We start from the raw sequence: 8,704 nt of genomic DNA, 5'->3' as shown, positions 1-8,704 counted from the left end.
ATTTTATCATGATGTGGGAATTGATTTTTACATGTCTTATACATCATTTCCATTAAGATGAGATTGCAGTACTTCTTTTCCTGCTGATGTTGTTACTGGGCAGCGTTAACTGAGTTTGAGGTGGTGGCTGAGGGGATTGGATGATGGACTTAAAATCTATAGGGCTTTTCTTAAGACTCCTGCTAGCTATGGCATGTTCTCACATTTGAGCTCCATTTCCTCTCTTTCTTTTAGCATAACAGTTAAGAACATGAACTTCAGAAACTGATGGAACTGGTTTAAATCCTGACTCTGCCACTTAACAGCTGTATGAACTTGGGCAAGCCATGTCATTTCTCTGAGCATGTCTCCTTACCTATAAAATGCAATTTGTGATGCCTATCCCGTGAGTTGATGTTCAGAGAAAATGATGTAATGCAGATGAAGCATTTAGCATAGTGCTTGGCACATAGTATATTACCTACAAAATGGAACCTATTGTCATTACTATGCTTTACCCCATGTCAGTCACTGTGCAACACACTTTCTATTTTTATTCCTGGTACTCACAGTGACATGAGTATTATGTTCATTTCAAGAAATGACCCACAGGCTCAGAGAGGTTAAGTCACTAGCCCAGGGTCACTCAGTTCAAAGAGTGGCCTTTTATCTCCATTCTCTAAGCTTCAGCTCTTTTGCTCTCCCCTACAGAGTGTGCCTTCCCTGGTAACACTGCCCGTTTGAGGCTGGTGATCTCGCATACATGCCACACCCAGAAACGATGCCCAGCAAATGCTTTTTAACCGACTGGGCATGGGCCAGGATCTTGTCATCTCCATCTTTCTTTTTTCTGTAGCAGATCGAGCATGCTCCCTTCTCTCCTCTGGGCCCCAGTCTCCTTACGTGTAACCTAAGAGAGTTTGGACCAAGAAGATGTTATAGTCATTGTTAACTGGTTAGTGAATAGCACTAAGCACGGAGTAGGTACCTTATGACTCTTCATAGTAAGGCTGGGACTAGAGTGAGGCAAGCAAGGCACCTAGGTCACAAAATTATGGAGGCACACGCTCTGAGGGTTGTGCAAGTGCCTCTCCACAAGAGATGGCAGGTCGTGCAAGTCCCAGCCCTGCTTCCCAAGGTAAATGAGAGTATTAATAACTCAGTGACCAAAACAGGTTTTTTTAAACACAAGTGATGTGTACAAGGATATTTTTAATAAGAGTTGGCTGGTACTTTGAATAGCTCTGCTCAAAAAGACATTCTTGAAAAAGGCTATTATTCATCTAGTTATATATTTTAGGCTTCTGGGGAAAACAGTAGGGGTATAAAATTGTAAGAAATAGAAGGATATAAAAAGGGAAAGATGAAATTACTGTAACAACTATAAAGCTAGCCAAGGAAATAATTTCCAATGATACAGTCATTATTTGTACAAATTTCCCCCTTCTTCCCCAAAAAAGCAGACCAACAGAATTTTCACACTTACTTCTTTGGTTTAATTGTCTATTTGTTTCAAAATGAAAGCTAATTAAAAGATTATTTTCATATGCTTTAATCACTCTACAGCTAACTGTTGGAAAATTTACAATTAATTGATGCAATAGTTGACATAATGCATTTTTTAAAAAATAACATTACTATTTGAATATACAGAGTGAAGCAATTAGTCCTTCGTTCTGAATTATTTCAAATGCTTTGAAATACTTGTGTGTTTAATATTTAATCATCAAGGAAACATATCTGGCAATGGCGCTAGCTCCAGCATCATGAATTAAATATTGCCCCTTGGGAATTGGAAGAGTTCAGGAAGAAAAATGGCAGCCTCCTCAGGCCCAGCCGCTGGCAAATCCTTTCTTTCTATGGGCACTGGCTCAGTGAAGGCTTCTCTTAATGTGTCATTGCTTCTCCCATGCTTGTTACTTCCCAAGCCTGGCTATGCATGTTGCAGTTGGTTGATCTGGAGTGGAGCTGACTAAGGAGCTGATGGGGCAGCCCCTTAGTCTAGAGCCCCCTATTGGAGTAGGGGTATTAGACGAGATGTCAGGTGTGATACCAGCACTCTTGACAGAAGGATGTCACTGGAGCCTTAGGGGCACAGAGAATAGATAAAGGGCATGTTTCTAGCAATAACAGAGCTTGGCAAGGGGATACTCCCTAGGAAGAAAGCTTCAGAGGTATGTAGACATCAAGAGAGGCTCATTGCCAAACAGTGAGTGTGGCTTTAGTGCATAGGTAGGAATCAAAGGGATCTTGTCCAAATTGACAGAAGTTCCTTCCCAGGAATAGCCTTATGGCTCTTAAGTACAACACATACCAGAGCCCTGGGTCACATTTCCCCCGGGTCAGTAGAAAATACATCAAAAAAAGCTAAAAGTTTTCATCTTTTGGAGATTTGGCTATAGACAGTAAATAAGCATTCATTTCTAGGCTCTGTACTGATTTCTATGTATACATTTTCTTATTTAATTCTCATAGCTGCCCAGCGAAGTATGATACCTATCTATCAGTAAGGAAACTGAGGCATGGAGAGGTTAAGTGACTTATTAAACTAGGCATATTTCTTATGCCTATCTCATTGGTTTGCAGGGGAAATAATATATGATATTCCCTATTGTACAAAGGAAAATGTTGCTTATACAGCTTAGAGGACCTGCCCAAGGATACACACATATTTGTTAGGCAGTTAAACCAGTTTTTGAGCTTAAGTCTTTCTGACTCCAAATCTCAAGTCTCAAGCACCTCGGTGTGTGGTTTTGTGAGTATGCCGTGGGTGTGCAAACACAAAAGAACAGCTCCATTGGTGCATCGTGTTATCGTGGGAGGCTTACTCTGTGTCATCAGTCAGGAGAGCGGAATCATGGAAGCAAGTGTGACTTCCGTGGGGCTCCAGGTTATGTCCTCTCTTGTTAGCAAAACCAATAAGGATTTTCCAACTCAGGAATTAAATATATCAGAAACCTGAGACTGGACCAATGACAGCAGGACAAATCCCAGACTTCGCACTGGCAGATGTATTCTAAGGTTGGAGATGAAGCTCTGAGGGAGTGCAGGGGACAGCAGGATTGGGGGAAGACGAGAGTACCACGGCCATCCCTGGTTTTAAAACTTGTGTTGACGGTGAGCAATGAAGTGATGCCTTGGAGTCTGTCTGCCTGTCTTTTGAGGCATAAACAGAGGACCTAACTCCTCTGTGCCTAGCCCCCTCTGTGCTTTATCTGCAGTATAGACTCTCCTGTAAAGTTTTCTATGTCCATAGGGTGCTTAGAGTCCAGTGGGAGAGACTTAACAGAGAGAGAAGCCTGGCAGTGCAATGTTGTGAGTGACCAACAGAGATATGACTGCACTGAGAGCCAGAGTAGGCACGACAGAGGGGTAGAAATACTCCTGGTTTTGAATTTTGCATGGAGAAAATGTGAAGATGTTAAAAGCTTATGAACCATGTGAGCCAAAGCCTGGGCTAGGAAAGGGCTACCTAGATTTGGGGACTGGTGAGTACTTTAGCATAATAGGGTATAGGAAGCAGGGGCAGGACAGGGCTGAGCTGGTGGATCAGGATGGCGAAGCTTTGGAATTCTATCCATTTGAGGAAGCCTGGGTGTCCTGTAGCCGGCAGGCTGGGAGCCAGTGGAGATGTGTAAGCAGGGAATGGGAAAACCAGTGTATGTTACTGGAGATCAGAATTAGGATGTTTGTGGGATGACAAAAGCCCAACTAAATGAACCAAGTTGCTTTCTTTTCCTTTAAGGGCCACTTACTTTTACTTACTTATATACTTATATTCTTAATCTTTTTTTTTTTTTTTTTTAGAAAAGAGGGAGGATACATCACATTATGCATTATTTCACACAATCAAATGCAATCCAAAATGATATAATAAGTAAATGAGGGCATTGGGGAAGGGATTAGAATCTGTAAGAGCACAAGTTCTGTGTGGTTGGGAGTGGGCTCCAGAGACAGTACTGAGTTTCCCAGAGGCCGAGGCCAAGATGGAAGCAGAGTCAAGTTCCCATTCCACAGTGGCTGCATGATATAACCTAATTGGAATTAACTTTTTTTGATACAGAGGAGGAAAGCCTCTTATGGAGTCACTAAAAGGAGTCCTTCAAGAGACATTTTAGGAATTTCAATAAGGTGTTTCTATGGATTCCCACCACGGGGGCTGATGGGCTTCTAATGAAGCTCAGTTTAACACCAGAGAGTCTAAGGGCAGCAGAGCAAAGGAACACGAACCAGGCTTGTAGATTTCCCACCATCTGGCTTATGTCTCACAGAATAAAATTTAGACTATAGTGATGCCTTTTGTTTTTCTAAGGCATCAGAATCCATTTTTTAAAAAGGCGATTTCTTGTATGTGACCCCAATATCCCATGTGTAACAGATAAGATCTGGCATTCTCTGGATTGGGGTATGGGCAAGAGATTGGTTTCTAGGGAAACTTAGCCACCCCCCCCTCCTCCCCAGGAATTCCAGGACTCTGTGGAAGATAATCTGAAAAATTACTGAGGTAAAGGAGTGATGGACAGCATGTCCTTCAGGCAATACTTTATAAATATTATTCCTCACAGCTGGGATTTTGACAAGGATGGGAAGATAGCATGCTTGGGCGGAGATTGGCTGGGCAGATGTTCTGTGCTGCTGATTGCAGGTGATTTCTCAGCACTGACAAGCAGTAAAGGGTCAGATTCTCTAGGCTCACTCAGTCTTCAGTCCCCAGGTCTCAGAGGATCCCGTCTTCGAGAATTCAAGGCCCTGATCGAGGACTCGCAGGCCATGTCCCCCCCAAATCAGCCCTGACAGGAAGCAGTCTCACTCTGACAAAAGTCTCTCAGGACCAGGTTGCTCTAGATCTTTTTAATTGTTTCTTGACATGCCTTTTAAGCTGTCACACTGAAATGTGATTCCCATCTCTGTTTATCTAATGCCATCAGGGGAGGCACTTGGAGAATTGTTATAACTAGACATCAGCCTGTAAACTCTCTTCTCAGTTGTCTTTTCTCCACCTTCCAAAATGTCTCTAGCTGCTGAGCAACTGGTACAGTCTTTGGCAGCAACCCAAAAAATGGACTGACCTCGGGGAAAGCATGTAACTGGCTGATTCTCCACGATGCTCGCTGGTCCTGGAGATCCTGTTGCGCTTACTGGGCACCTGCCCTATGCCGGGCACTGAGATGGTCGGGGGAGAGGCTCATGAAACGGATGGGGAAAGTGTGCTCTTGGGGGGCTCACAGTCAGGTGTGCGAAGCCAGCACCCCCACAGCACGCCTTTTCTGATGTAAAGGAGAGCCCAGTGAGTGCATGGAGGAACAGTGGGGAGATCTACTCACCTCCATTCTCCAGCCTGCTGTCTGCCTCAGAAACCGAAACGCACGGATGCTGTCGACGGGTTTCTCTGCTTCTGCTTCCAACTGGGTCCAGTCAATGGGGAGCCCCAAAAAGAGTTCGAGGGAGATCAGAGAATGCCAATCATCACTGTCACCATTGTCAATAAATAATGCTGACAAGCTGGTACAAACCAGCCCCAAATGTTTTGGACCCATAGTTGCAAAGCAATAATATTATTAATCAGTACGTTTCATGACGGCATGAAACAGATATTTCACCAAAATAGCTCAGGCCAGTTCTATGTTTCTGGACTTAACTCTCACAGCCAAGAGTGAGGTCAGAGTATTCATCCTGTAGCTGCCTCTCTGCCAGGTCACCTCTTGGTGGCCGTGTCCTTTGACTGAAGGTCATTGCACCTCCCAGGGAAGTTGACTGTCTACCTTCTCCTTCATTTCTTGTAACTACTCCTTCTTTCAGCTTTTTGGTCCTAGGGGTGGTAAAGTTATGCTGCTACTGAGACTAAGTTAGCATCCTATTACTCTAGTACTTTCTACCCACACTTTTGTACACAGTCCCTTCAGAAGTACCACCCCCCAATCATCCTGTTTTCAGTATGCAATAATTTTCTTGTCTCAACCCAGATTGATTCAAGGAGGGATGGATCAATTCTTAAAACAACAGTTTTTCAAGGATTGAGTCTTAAGGGTAAATGGGATATGAGTAGGGGAGAATAATAGGGTCATTGCTCAGCGGTGTGTCAGCAGCTGTGCCTGGAGCTTAATCTGTACAATGCCACATAACTTTCCCAATCGCCTTATAGGCAGGAGTACTCTGGAGGAGGACAGCCAGGTGTGGGTAAGTCTTTGGAGAGCACACATTCCTGCCTGGCAGAGGCAGGATTCTACTTCCAGTCAGCCCACCTCCCAGGTCTCTGAACCATCCATTACTCCAGGGGTCCCCAATCCCTGGGCTGTGGACTGGTACCGGTCTGTGCTCTGTGAGGAAGCGGGCTGCACAGCAGGAAGTAAGCGGCAGGCAAGCTTCATCTGTATTTGCAGCTGCTCCCCAGCACCAGCATCACCGCCTCGGCTCCACCTCGGATCATCAGGCATTAGATTCTCATAGGAGCACCTGTCCCTGGAGCGAAAAAAGTTGGGAACCAGTGCATTACTCCATGCTACTATCTTCCATCTCCAGTCAAAGACCTAACCAAAGCCCAACCTAGAGGGAGCAGGAAGACCTGAAAAACAAAGGAAATGCCTTAGAAACCCTAGGGAAGATAAGAGGTGACTGCGGCAAATTCTGTATCTTGGAAGCCTCTGTCATAATTATTGAGAAGCAGTACAGTGCTGTGTAGTTAGGGTCTCAAGCCCCAGAAGTGTATATTAGGTAAGAAGTCATTCAACCTTTCATAGCCTTGGGTTCCTCAACTATCAACTAGGGATAATGATAGCATCTACTTCAGAAGGTTGTGGTGAGAATTAAAAAAGGTATTCAACAAATATCGGTTGTTATTGTTGACAAATAATAGGTTGCTGGTGTGGTTGCTAAAGCAGATGAGAAGAGAGATAAGAACATTAAAATTTTATGACTTGAGAAGACTTGGAATGGAGTATGACCAAGTGCTAAAGTTGGAGGAACATTTAATCAATCCTTTTGTCTAAATCCCCATTCTCAGATGAGTAAAAGGAGGCTAGTGCCTCCTTTTTGAATAAGTTTATTCAAGGTCACCCCAGTGCCTCCTTTTTTGAATGAGCTTATTTAAGGTCACCCCAGTCTTGATGGTGGTAGGTTCAGGGCTTGAACTGCTTGCTTTTCTGTCTTAAGCCTCTTTCTCCAGAGTCTCCTGTGGAAATACCTCCATTGATTTCTTCATCGTAAGGGTCCTGATGACTCTCAGATTCGTTAATGTCATTGTGAGGACTGCTAAAGGAAATAATGTTCACCAATCATGCCAAATTCATTCTTGGAAGGGCAGAAACAATAGCTGATTTTGCACTGGTTTGGTAAAGGACCCAGAGTCAAGCGGCGCATAGGAGGGAGAAGCGGGAGGCCGGATTAACTAAGACACTGCCTTTCCTGCCTCCGAGTTCGTATTCTTTCCTCTGCATCACGCTCCTTCAGCCATTTCTGAGCTGAAATTAAGAATCGTAGCTTCAAATAGACCCACTTGCTTCACACACTCTTACTTCCTTGCTCCAAGAAACCCTGTCTCTGTGGCTAACTCAGACGGTGTCAGTTGATAAAAAATGCCAGGGGACAAGAAAATAGAGTCTGAAATGTTTCATCTGGAAAAAACAAACTCACGCACAAACAAGGGGACAATTAGTTTTCGTTTGGGCTGAAGCCAGCAGGATGTTTGTCATGTAAGTGGAATTCTGTAGAATTGTAGGGTGAAGAAGTCCATTTGGAGAAGGAGAAAAAAACAGAGTATCGAAACATGCCTATACACATTTTTACAAATGAAAAAAAAAATCTAATCTAGGAGTAACTCATCTGATAGTTGAAATAACGTCACCACCACCAATGGTGATTTCGATGTTAACAAACCACCAATAACCCTGAATGGGTCTTATTTTAAGCACTCTGCCGTTGTGATAATATTTAACCCTTGCAGGGCTACATGGCACATATCCTTATTTGCGCTTTGGTGGTTAAAGATACCAGGGACAAGAGGGGCTACATAACTTATGTAAAGCTACCCACACAGTAAACGATGGAGGTGGGATTTGCATTTTATCCCAAGTCCTCTTCCTCGTTTCTGCCTCCTATGAAATGCTATGGGAGCAGAGCTGACATATAAGGGGTGTTGTTGGCAGTGTGAACATCTGAGCAGGGCAGAAGTGTAAGTCAAAGTGTGTGGGTTAAAGCAGGGTTCAAATCAGATATATTTAAGACAAGACAGGTGAGAAAGTGGGACATACCCACCCAGTATAATTCTACTGGAAATAGGTTTGCGGTTGCCCTAAGAGTTGGAGTTACTGCTTTCTGAAGCGTGGCTTCTCTCATCTAGCATCTAGAGGGGCATATTTTCTCATTCTTTCCCTCTCCAGGTACTGAGCAAGTGTTCGTCCTCTGTATGGACTTGTTGATCTACTGACCGGCGTGTTGATTGATTAATTGATATATTTGCAGCTTTACGGTTTGGGGCTTCCATTTGTATTTGGGAATTGATTTTAATCTTCACAGGTTAAAAACAAAAGCTATCAAATCCCTTAGAGGAGATGGTGATAAGACACAATCTTATTAAAGAGAAACTGACAATTCATCATCTCCCAACAGCTTGAGGCCCAATTTTTTGTGTATTCTCGCCAGGATCTCAGTGTCTTGTTCAATATCTAATTTAGTTGGAGTTTTACTGAGGGAGGAGCATCTTCTGCAATTCTTGTCCTCAATTTTCAGA

Source organism: Pteropus vampyrus, unplaced genomic scaffold (assembly GCF_000151845.1).
Source record: "Pteropus vampyrus isolate Shadow unplaced genomic scaffold, Pvam_2.0 Scaffold394, whole genome shotgun sequence".
Lineage (NCBI taxonomy): Eukaryota > Metazoa > Chordata > Mammalia > Chiroptera > Pteropodidae > Pteropus > Pteropus vampyrus.
The sequence above is the reverse complement of the archived record's forward strand: the minus strand, read 5'-3'. Positions refer to the sequence as shown.